The sequence below is a fragment of the Pteropus vampyrus genome, unplaced genomic scaffold (assembly GCF_000151845.1).
Source record: "Pteropus vampyrus isolate Shadow unplaced genomic scaffold, Pvam_2.0 Scaffold412, whole genome shotgun sequence".
NCBI classification, from domain to species: Eukaryota; Metazoa; Chordata; class Mammalia; order Chiroptera; family Pteropodidae; genus Pteropus; species Pteropus vampyrus.
In genome coordinates this window covers 416,866-426,157 of record NW_011889193.1, presented here as the reverse complement: position 1 = coordinate 426,157, position 9,292 = coordinate 416,866, and positions in this window count along the sequence as shown.

The window sequence follows — 9,292 nt, the reverse complement described above, 5'->3', positions numbered from 1 at the left end:
GTTCCGGGAGGACGCAACCAGCCCAGAGCAGAAGGGAGGGGACACAGCAGAGCAGACGCTCAGGCCGGGACGGAAGCAGCGGTCTCCCCAGCGGGACGGGCACAAGGCCGCAGGGGGCAGAGCCAGCCACAGGGACCGGGCTCCCAGGCTGGAGACCTTGAGCCTCCGTCCTCAGCGCCTCCCCGTCGGGCCGCATGGCCACGGCCAGCAGGACTCAAAACCCGGTGGGGAGCCGGCGTTGGGCCCCCAGGGCGACCATCTGGAGAGACAGGGGAGGGAGGCCCTGGCCTCGGCTCCGACGCGGCAGTGAGGGCTGACCCCGAAGCGGCAGAAGCTTCTCCCCACAGTCGAGTGGCTCTTTCAGAGTCAAGTCTTGTTACCTGGCAACCCTGACAGGTTTCCGAGGCACAGGCTGTCTCAGTGCAGCTCGGCAATTACCCAGAACACACCCGAGGGGGAGCCGGGTTTAGCACGGCACAGGAGGCCAGTCCAGTTCGAATTTCAGATAAACGGCAAATGGGGTTTTCACATACGTGTGCCCCACGCGCTACTTACGCTAAAAAGTTAGTGTTTATCTGAAACCCGGGCTGACCGGCGCCTGTGTTCTGCCCAGAAGGGCCCCAGCAGCGCCGACGGCCGCCGTGACCTGCTCAGACAGCGCACACGGTACTGGGCGCCACGGCAGAGAGAAGCGGGGGCCGGGAAGGCAGGCACAACGACCCCTGGGCCGGGACCCAGGAGAGGAGACACGTGACAGCAAGCACAGCCTTGGCCAGGCTGACCGCTGCTGCCGACGTCGGCGTCAACTCTGACACCCTTGAATTGCTGGGGACCGATGTCATTTAATCACACGAATCCCCATCATGCCCGAGCGGAACTGTCTCGGCGACATGCACGTGACTTGTCTTTCAGATCCGTTGTTCCTGAGGGTTCAGTCTCACATACGATTAAGCGATTAAGCGTTACAGATGTAACTCAGACCGAAACAGTGTACGTACTTCCTGTTGAAACTCTGTAAGTTAGAGTATCAATGTATAATTATTAGTATTATGAGAGTTACCAACGTCAGGTGGGACAGCTGACGATTTATAAACAAAAAGCAGTAAGATTAGGAGCTTCAAACACTTGGACGGAGACACAGAACGACGGCTGTGGGCAAATTAATCAAGCTGAAGGAGAGGCTCGTTGGTCAGCAGCACAGGTGACAATCAGGGCTTGTGACAGGCATCTGGGGTGGAGGCGGTCTTATAGGACTGAGCCCTTCACCTGTGGGACCTGACTATCCTAGGCAGACAGCATCAGAACCGAGTTGAATTCTTGGTGTCCAAGAGTCATTTGTCGATGTGGGGGAGGGTCCCCCCAACGCATGCCGGGCCTGGGTCCAGGAGCCCTTTGCAACAGCTAATGCGAATGTTGAGTCTGCTGTCCACGTAGCTTCAGAGAGAAAACTTACCCTTTTAGAACTGACCATTATAAAATTTAAGTAATGACACAAGGCAAAAATAGTTTCGGTTTATCATAATTACAGTCTTTGTAGAATTATTTCATGTATTAGCTTTCTTGATACTAAATGAAATGGTCTTTAAGAACTTAATGGAATTTTATAGTCACTTGATTTCATTCAGGCTAGGAGTATTTTGAGAAAGTCCCATCTGGGAAGTCATCTAGTGAAGACGAGTTAAAATCGGAAGGTCAACTCCGCTACCCTAAAATTTCAGGAACAGAAGAAAATGCCACCATCACATCCGACAGCATCCACGATAAATCCCTTTCCATCCAGACCTGCAAAATCATATACAGAGTATGGGGGAAAGTGGGTGTTAAGAAAAATGTCCTTTTGGTGAATCAAGCTTGGGAACCACGCGCCTGCGAGAATGCCTTGAAGTGGCAGCTCCTTGCAGCTTTAAGTCTATGGAAGCTAACGCTGCACTCGAAATGCGTGTCGAAGTGACTGCTGTGGACTCGTCACCATTCCCGGCAGAGTCGCCCATGAACTCGGTTACAGAGGTCCTCCTGGAGAGTGTCTCTGCCCTTCCCCCCGAAAACGTGCCTCTTCCCTACCTCGCCCAGCAGACATTCGGGTGCGCACACGACCAGAGCACTTTGCGGCTGACGATGGCTGGAGCGGGGACTCGCCTCCACGTTCCCGCCTTTCTGGCGAGCCCGGGGGATGCTGGGTAAGCACGGCCACGTGCCACAAGCACACGACCCTGACACACGTGTCATCTCCTCAGGGGATACGCCGAGATCCATGTCCACGTGTCAGCATCGGAGGTGTAGACAGAAATTAAGAAGTGACTTTGTCGTCTTGAAAGAAAGGCATACTGATCCATCGCCACGTTCCGAGTTTCTCGACTCATCGCAGGACGTAGCAACTGCATGCGGACACGTTCCAAGTCAAGACCACGAGCGAGGGCAACACCTGGAGCTTACCCCGGAAAACACTCAGAAGCACCTTGATACACAAACCGAGGGTTGGCTCACGGGATCGTGTCCGTGAAGTTGCACCGCGCCACGGACAGACCAAATCCTCAAGTCCAGGAAGGAGAAGCTAAGTCTTTGCCTTCAGGAGCTACTACGAGGGAGGGAGGTAGAGAGGCCACTGGCAGGAGCCCCAGGATCGCAAGTGAACGCCCCACCCCTCCCCAGCCCCCTTGGGACGCGAACCCCTCTGCATTGCACAAGCGTGCAGTGGGGTGACTCCAGGAGCACTAAGCCACTCGCAGCACGAGAAGTTATTACTCCTGTACTACACTGTCAACCTCGTAAATTCTGACGCCTGAAATTTTTAATAAAATTTAAATGCTTTTCAAGAAACCTCAAAACTTCACACTGTATCTTTATCTAGGAGTTCCTTGTACGATTGAGTCTTGCCTTAGACAAACATTTAGCCATTTAGACAAAATGTGTGTATTTGGGGGGTGTGTGTGTGTGTGTGTGTGTGTGCTCACTTCTGTGTGAAATAAAAGGATAGTAACAGACCTCTAAAACCGTGATAAAACTTAAATGAGTCTGTATCAAGACTCTTGATACAGAAGGCCTTGTTCTGGAGAAAATAGTCTAATTGGAGAAATAGTATTTCTGTTTGCAAAGGACAGCAGTGAAGTATACGTTTAGTTTTTGAGAGAAGGAAGGAGAAAGCGACAAAAATATTATTAAAATGGAAAATAAGTGATGGCCAATTAATTTTGACAAGTGTGCCGAAACAATTTAATGGGGAAAGAAGCACGTGTTCAACAAATGGCGCGAAAACTGGAGGTCCGCGTGCAAGAGGATGGAACTGGAACCCCACCTCGCACGTATACAAAAAATCACTCAAAGCGGATCAAAGACATAAACGTAAGAGCTAAAATAATAAAGTTCTTAGAAAAAAAACATACGGGTAACCGTTAGTGATCTTCAGCTTGTCATGGTTACTTAGCTGTGACCCCAAAAGCACAAGCCGCCAAAGGGAAAAACAGGTACACGCGACTCCATCCAAATGTAAAATTTCTGTGCTTCCAAGGACACCCCAGGAAAGTGAAGGCAGCCCATTCAATGGAAGGGAATATTTGCAAGTCATACATCTGGTGACAGATATCCAAACTGTCCAAGGTACTCTTACGATTCACTAATGAAAAGATAACCCAGTTTAAAAACAGGCCAAGGACCCGAAGACACATGTCTTCAAAATACAAATATCCAAGTGGCCAAAAAAACACACGAAAAGATATTCCGCATCACCGATCATCAGGGAAATGCATATTGAAACCACAGTGAGATATCATCTCCCACCCACCAGGATGCCGTCTATCAGAAAAGCAGTAAACGAGTGTTGGTGAGGATGTGGGGGAATCGGAACACTTGGACGTGGCCGGTGGGAATGCAAAAACGGTACAGACGCTTTAGAAAGCAGGTTAGCAATTCCTCAAAATGCAGAACAGAGTTGCCACACGACCCAGCAATTCCGCTCCTCGGTATGTGCCCAAGAAAAATGAAAACGATGTCCGCACGAAAACAGCAAAAATGTGAAGGCTTTGGCTTTATTAATAACGGCAAAAAAAGTGAAAACAACTCAAATGTTCATCCACTGATGACCAAATAAACAAAATGTGGGCTATCGATTCAATGGGATGTTATTCAGCCTTAAGAAGGAATGAGATTCTGACATATGCGACCACACGGATAAGCCTTAACAACATTATGCTGACTGGAAGAAGCCGGTCACAAAAGACCACATGTTATATGATTGCATTTATGTGAAATGTCTAGAACAGGCAAATCTATGGAGACAGAAATTAGATTAGTGGTTGCCCAGGGCCGGGCCGATGGGTAGCGCTTTCTTTGGGGGATGATAAAAATGCTCTGCAACGGACTTTGCCGATGAGTATACGAAAAGCCACTCGACTGTACACACCAAGTGGGTGACTTGTATGGCATGTGAATCATATCTCACTGATGCCGATGCTCCCCAAATGGAAAGAACTCCCAGATTTATCAAGTAGAAAAAGAATGGACCGCTGGATCGAAACATCAAAAACGGGGAAAAGAGCAAGAAAAACGGTGAAGAAAGATGGAACAAAATCGTGTCCGTGTGTCATCATCTTAAATGTGTACAGACCGCTCCAACTAACTCAGAGAGTCTATCAGATTGTGTTCAAAATATACGCCCATCTACACGCTCTTCAAGGAAGGTACTTAAAACGGCAAAGGAGGTTGAAAAGAATGGCCCAGACAAGAAGATGCCAGGCGGATGCTCAGGAGAAAGCGGGAAAGACAAAATTAGTAGCAGACCAGCTGGATTTAAGGGTAAAGGTACAAGCAGGATGAAAAGGGGCGTTAGTAAAGGCATAGTTTGGGGGGCGATGTAACAGGTGTGAATGTACATGCACCAAACGACACGGCAGCTAAGGGCGCTTAAAAACGCAAGAGCGTGGTAAAATTTAGCTCTTAAATGGGAACGTCTAGTATGGAGAACAAAATGTGGGCACACAACAGACAGACACCCTCACTTTCCCAAGATAAAAAAAAAAAACATGGTTTTTTTCTTACACCTGTGTTTGTCACATTTGTAAAGATTAAATGCCTATTTGGCACAAGAGAAAAACCTTTCTAACCTTTCAAATTAAAGATTGAAAGAACAGTTCTTTGATCACAATCCAATAAAAATTAGAGTTGAATAATCATAATCAAAAAAAGCTTAACTACTTAGAAATTAAGAAATAGACTTAACGAAGAAGAAACCGAAATGGGGATTTAAGGACATCTTGAAAGCAATGGAAAGGAGACTGGCTCATGCCAAAATGTATAAATATGCCAGAAGTTATACTCTGAGGAGACTTCAGGGCCAACTCTCCTCAAGAACTCGTGTGCCTTGATCACAGCCGCCACCTGAGACTCGCTTCATCTGCGTCTCTCGGGCCGGACCCCAGGGGACGCCTTATCCATTTCCTCCCAGCAGGATTCAAACCCTCCGGCAGCATGTACTAGAGCAGCGGGGCAGGCACCTGTCTGCACCCGGGTGCTGTCACACACGTGGGGCTGTGCGCCGTGGCACACGTGCTGTGCGTGTGTCACACCGCAGCGGGCTCCGTCAGACCGAACACTCCCGTAGGAGCCACCCCACCACCGTGGCTCACACGCTCGTCTGCACCTCGCGAGCAGGGTTTCTGGGGACGCCGGGGACACCGCGGACGGGAGCTCGAGGGGTGTGTTTCCGAAGGCTGTTTCATGACAGGTGCCGACACCCTGAAATGGGCGAAGCCCCTAATTCAGTCCCGTTTCCATCAGTTTATGCTAAGGACTCCCTTAAGGATCGTACAAACTTAAGCTTCAAGAGTATTTTCAATGGCAAAACGAATAGATGCATCAATTAAAAAGGGGAGGAGCTATGCACTCAACGCCCACCCGAAGAGAACCGGACACTATCACGGATTCACTAAAATGACATCTTAAAGTTTAAGTGGGACTGTTCACAATATCTTAATTAGAGTTAAAAAGCAGGCCACCCCACGACACGCAACCTCAGACGGGTAAAGGACGCACTCGACATCTTAACTGGGTAAAGGGACATTATGGGATTTCTTACAATTACATAATCTTTCTTTTTTCTCCTAAAACGAACATATATTACTTGTTAATAAGAAAAACCATATACAATCACCGTCCTGAAAAATCAAGGTGAGTGCAGACTTTAACACCGAGGGGAGACCTCCCAGGACCCCGGTGGCCATGCACCGCCAAGCCCCCAGCACGGCGGCTGGGCGGGGCGGCAGGGACCAAACACGCGGCTGGACGGAATCGGTCCCGGCTGTGGGCGGTCCCACGAACCCACACGTGCCTGAAGCCACGCGACTGTAGGCGCCCCCAGAAGCGAAAAGCGATCCCACGTACACATACGAAAATAAATATTTTTGACTGAGAAGAAGTTCCAGGTGCTGTAAAAAGCAGGGCACTGCCTTTCCTCAAGGATCGAGGCTGACCGGTTAGATGGCGGTCACCCCACCACCCAGGGGCCGCCGAGATTTAAGACTCGCAGCTCCCAGAGCCACAGCGCCGGGCACAGAGCTAAAGGCGGGAGCAGCTCCCTAGGCAGGATGGCACAGACGGGGCCGGGGGCGGCGCACGGCCCCCATCGCGGTAGAGGGGCTCGGGGACCCTGGCCGGAGGATGTTGACTGTTCTCTGCTTACTCGTCGGTCAAAAAGGCTTTACACCAAACGAAGCAACGAGAACTCTAAAGATGAAACATGTAACAACGTTGCTTTTCAAAGCCTCCTGTTCCTCCCCGGCTTATCAAGGTCAGACTCCCCCGCCCCCCGAGCGTCTGACATGGAACATGCGGAGCCCTGGGAAGTCCAGCCTCCAACGGGAAGCGCAGAGCTCAGGCCCAGCCAGCCCCACAAAGGATGGAAGCACGAGCAGAACAGACGGCAGCCCCGAGCATCCGCCCGTCTGCCTGCTCCCTGCCTCCTCGGAGGAAGCAAATCACAAGACCGCCAGGAAAAACGAAGGGCGGACGCCCACAGAGCAGCCGGCCCGGATCCCACGCAGGCTCCGAAAAGCGAGCTCGCGCTGCCTCGGTCATCGGCACAGCGGGCACGCGAGGCCGGCAGCTGCAGGGCTCCTGCGGGGCTCGTGGCCGGGAGAGGGTCTGGGTCCCCAGTAAGCGCCTTCGGCTCCCAGGTGACCCAGTCTGCACAGGGTCACGAGGCTGTGGCCAGCCCTGTGAGCAGCTTAGCATGTCAACCATCCCTGGGGCAGCCACATCTCGAGGCACAGCCAGACCCAGGGGAGGAGCGAGGGGAGAGAAGGGTGGGGGGCCGTCCTCTGCCCCCTAAGGGCCGGCTGCACGCCCAGAGCCGGGCCCGGGAGGCTAAACACACGGAACCCGCCGGAGGGGAGGGCAGGGGAGAGAACGGTCCGAGCAGGGAGGAGTCCAGAGCTGGACCTCGTGGATGCGTCCCTCCCCCTCCCCTGCCCCCTCGGCTGGGCACCGAGTGTCCCCCACTCCAGCCACCTTCGGAATGCAGGTCAGAGGTACCACGGCGCCCAGCGTCCACACCCCGTCCACACGGGGTCACTCTCCCGGGCCATCCGAGCGTGCCCGGACAGCGGTTCGTCTCTGCCCAGACCAGCAGAGCAACAGTCGTCGCACGCAGGACACGGTGACACAGCCACGCAGGAGGCCTGCTCCACAGCGGAGAACCTGTGCTCTCCGCGTCTGCCCGCAGCGGCCATTTCTGTCACGGGTTTTCTACTCAGAGGACTGAGTACAGATCGAAACGCCGCCCTCTTGCTGGCCTGCCCACCCCGCCCGGTGAGATCTGTTCATAAACTGGGGGACGGAGATGGAGGAGAGACCCCAGCTGCCTTCCTTACAAGTGGGGCTCACGCTCCTGGCCGGGGTCGTGGACACTGTGCTCTACTAAACCCACTGGCTGGGCCTCTGTGCCCCCGGAGCGGCCCGGGCCCCCTTAGCAAACACAGGCACCCCATCTCTGCCCACGCCACCGGCTCAAGGGCTTCCCCGGGTGGCAACGTATTTCTGCATCCATATTCAGCCCCATAAATCGTACTGCATTGTTTCAAGGAATCTGAATTTATGCTTACTCAGCCATCAACGCACTGCTCCACCTCCGCCCCGAATCTCCCTTAGGGAGGGGCGCTCAAGGAGGGAAGGAAATTCTTAACTAGAGCTGGGTTTTAAAAGGCGGCTCCCACACAGAACGGGAAAACAAAACGGTATAAATACCATCGCATAACCACGAGTGTCTTTGGTCCAAGCACTGGACCGTGATTCTCAGGCCCAGCCGCGAGCTCGGTGGACGTCCGAGGGAGGCAGAATTAGAAGCCAACACTAAGTGACGTGTGCCACCAGGTGACATATCAGACTGCTCTTCGTGACCACAGTGGCTGCTGGAGAATTTCTCCCATTTATAGGTTGCTAAGAAGTACGACATTGCTGGAACATTCCATGTGTTCATCCTCTGGCACCGGCATGCCCACGAATCTCGTTCGCAGCTGGGCTGAACCCAACCCAGTGCTGCTCTGTCCCCCGAGACACGGAGGCCTGCCGCGTGCTCCCAGGCGGACACCTGAAATGTTCCAAGATCAAACACCGGATCACAGACACTCCGCCCGCAAAGTCTGCCAGGCCGGGCCTCTGGGCAGCTGCAATTCTTAAAGAGTCATCATGGAAAACAGCTGCCCAGGGCCGAAGGCTGAAGGCCTAATGACGTTCTAGAAAATGTGGGAGGGATAAGGCAGATACAGAGCGATGTGGCTTTGAAAATTTCAGAACCCAAATGAGCACACGCTTTTAAATCTAGCCAGCCGGAGCCCTGCCCAGCTGGGTAGGCAGACGGAAGCCTAGCTGTGGCTCTGTGCATCGCACACCCGCCCACGCCAGGTGTGGTGACCACTCCCTGTGGAGGTTCCCCGCGCCTACCAGCCCAGGCAGGCTGCAGCATGAGGTCCAGACCCAACAGACCCAAGCCGTGGGACCTGCCGGGGCCCTCAGCCTGCCTCCTGCGTGCTGCCGACTCCTGTCTAGTGGACAGACAGGGAGGGCCGCAGGAGAGGCCACCCAGGCCCTCGGCAGCTCGGGCTCTGTGTGCATCCACCCTGAAAAGGTGTGTGGAAGCACGTGGGACCCGAAGGCCAAGGGCAAGGCCGGTGGAAAGGGCTGGAGTCCACCTCCAGAGAGGGTGGTGGCCGCTGTGCTGCTGCAGGGTAAGTAGTGGCACCTTAAGCCCCAAGTCCTGCCAAAGCCGGGCAGCAGGCCCTCGAGCTGCCAGCACTCCCCCACCCCC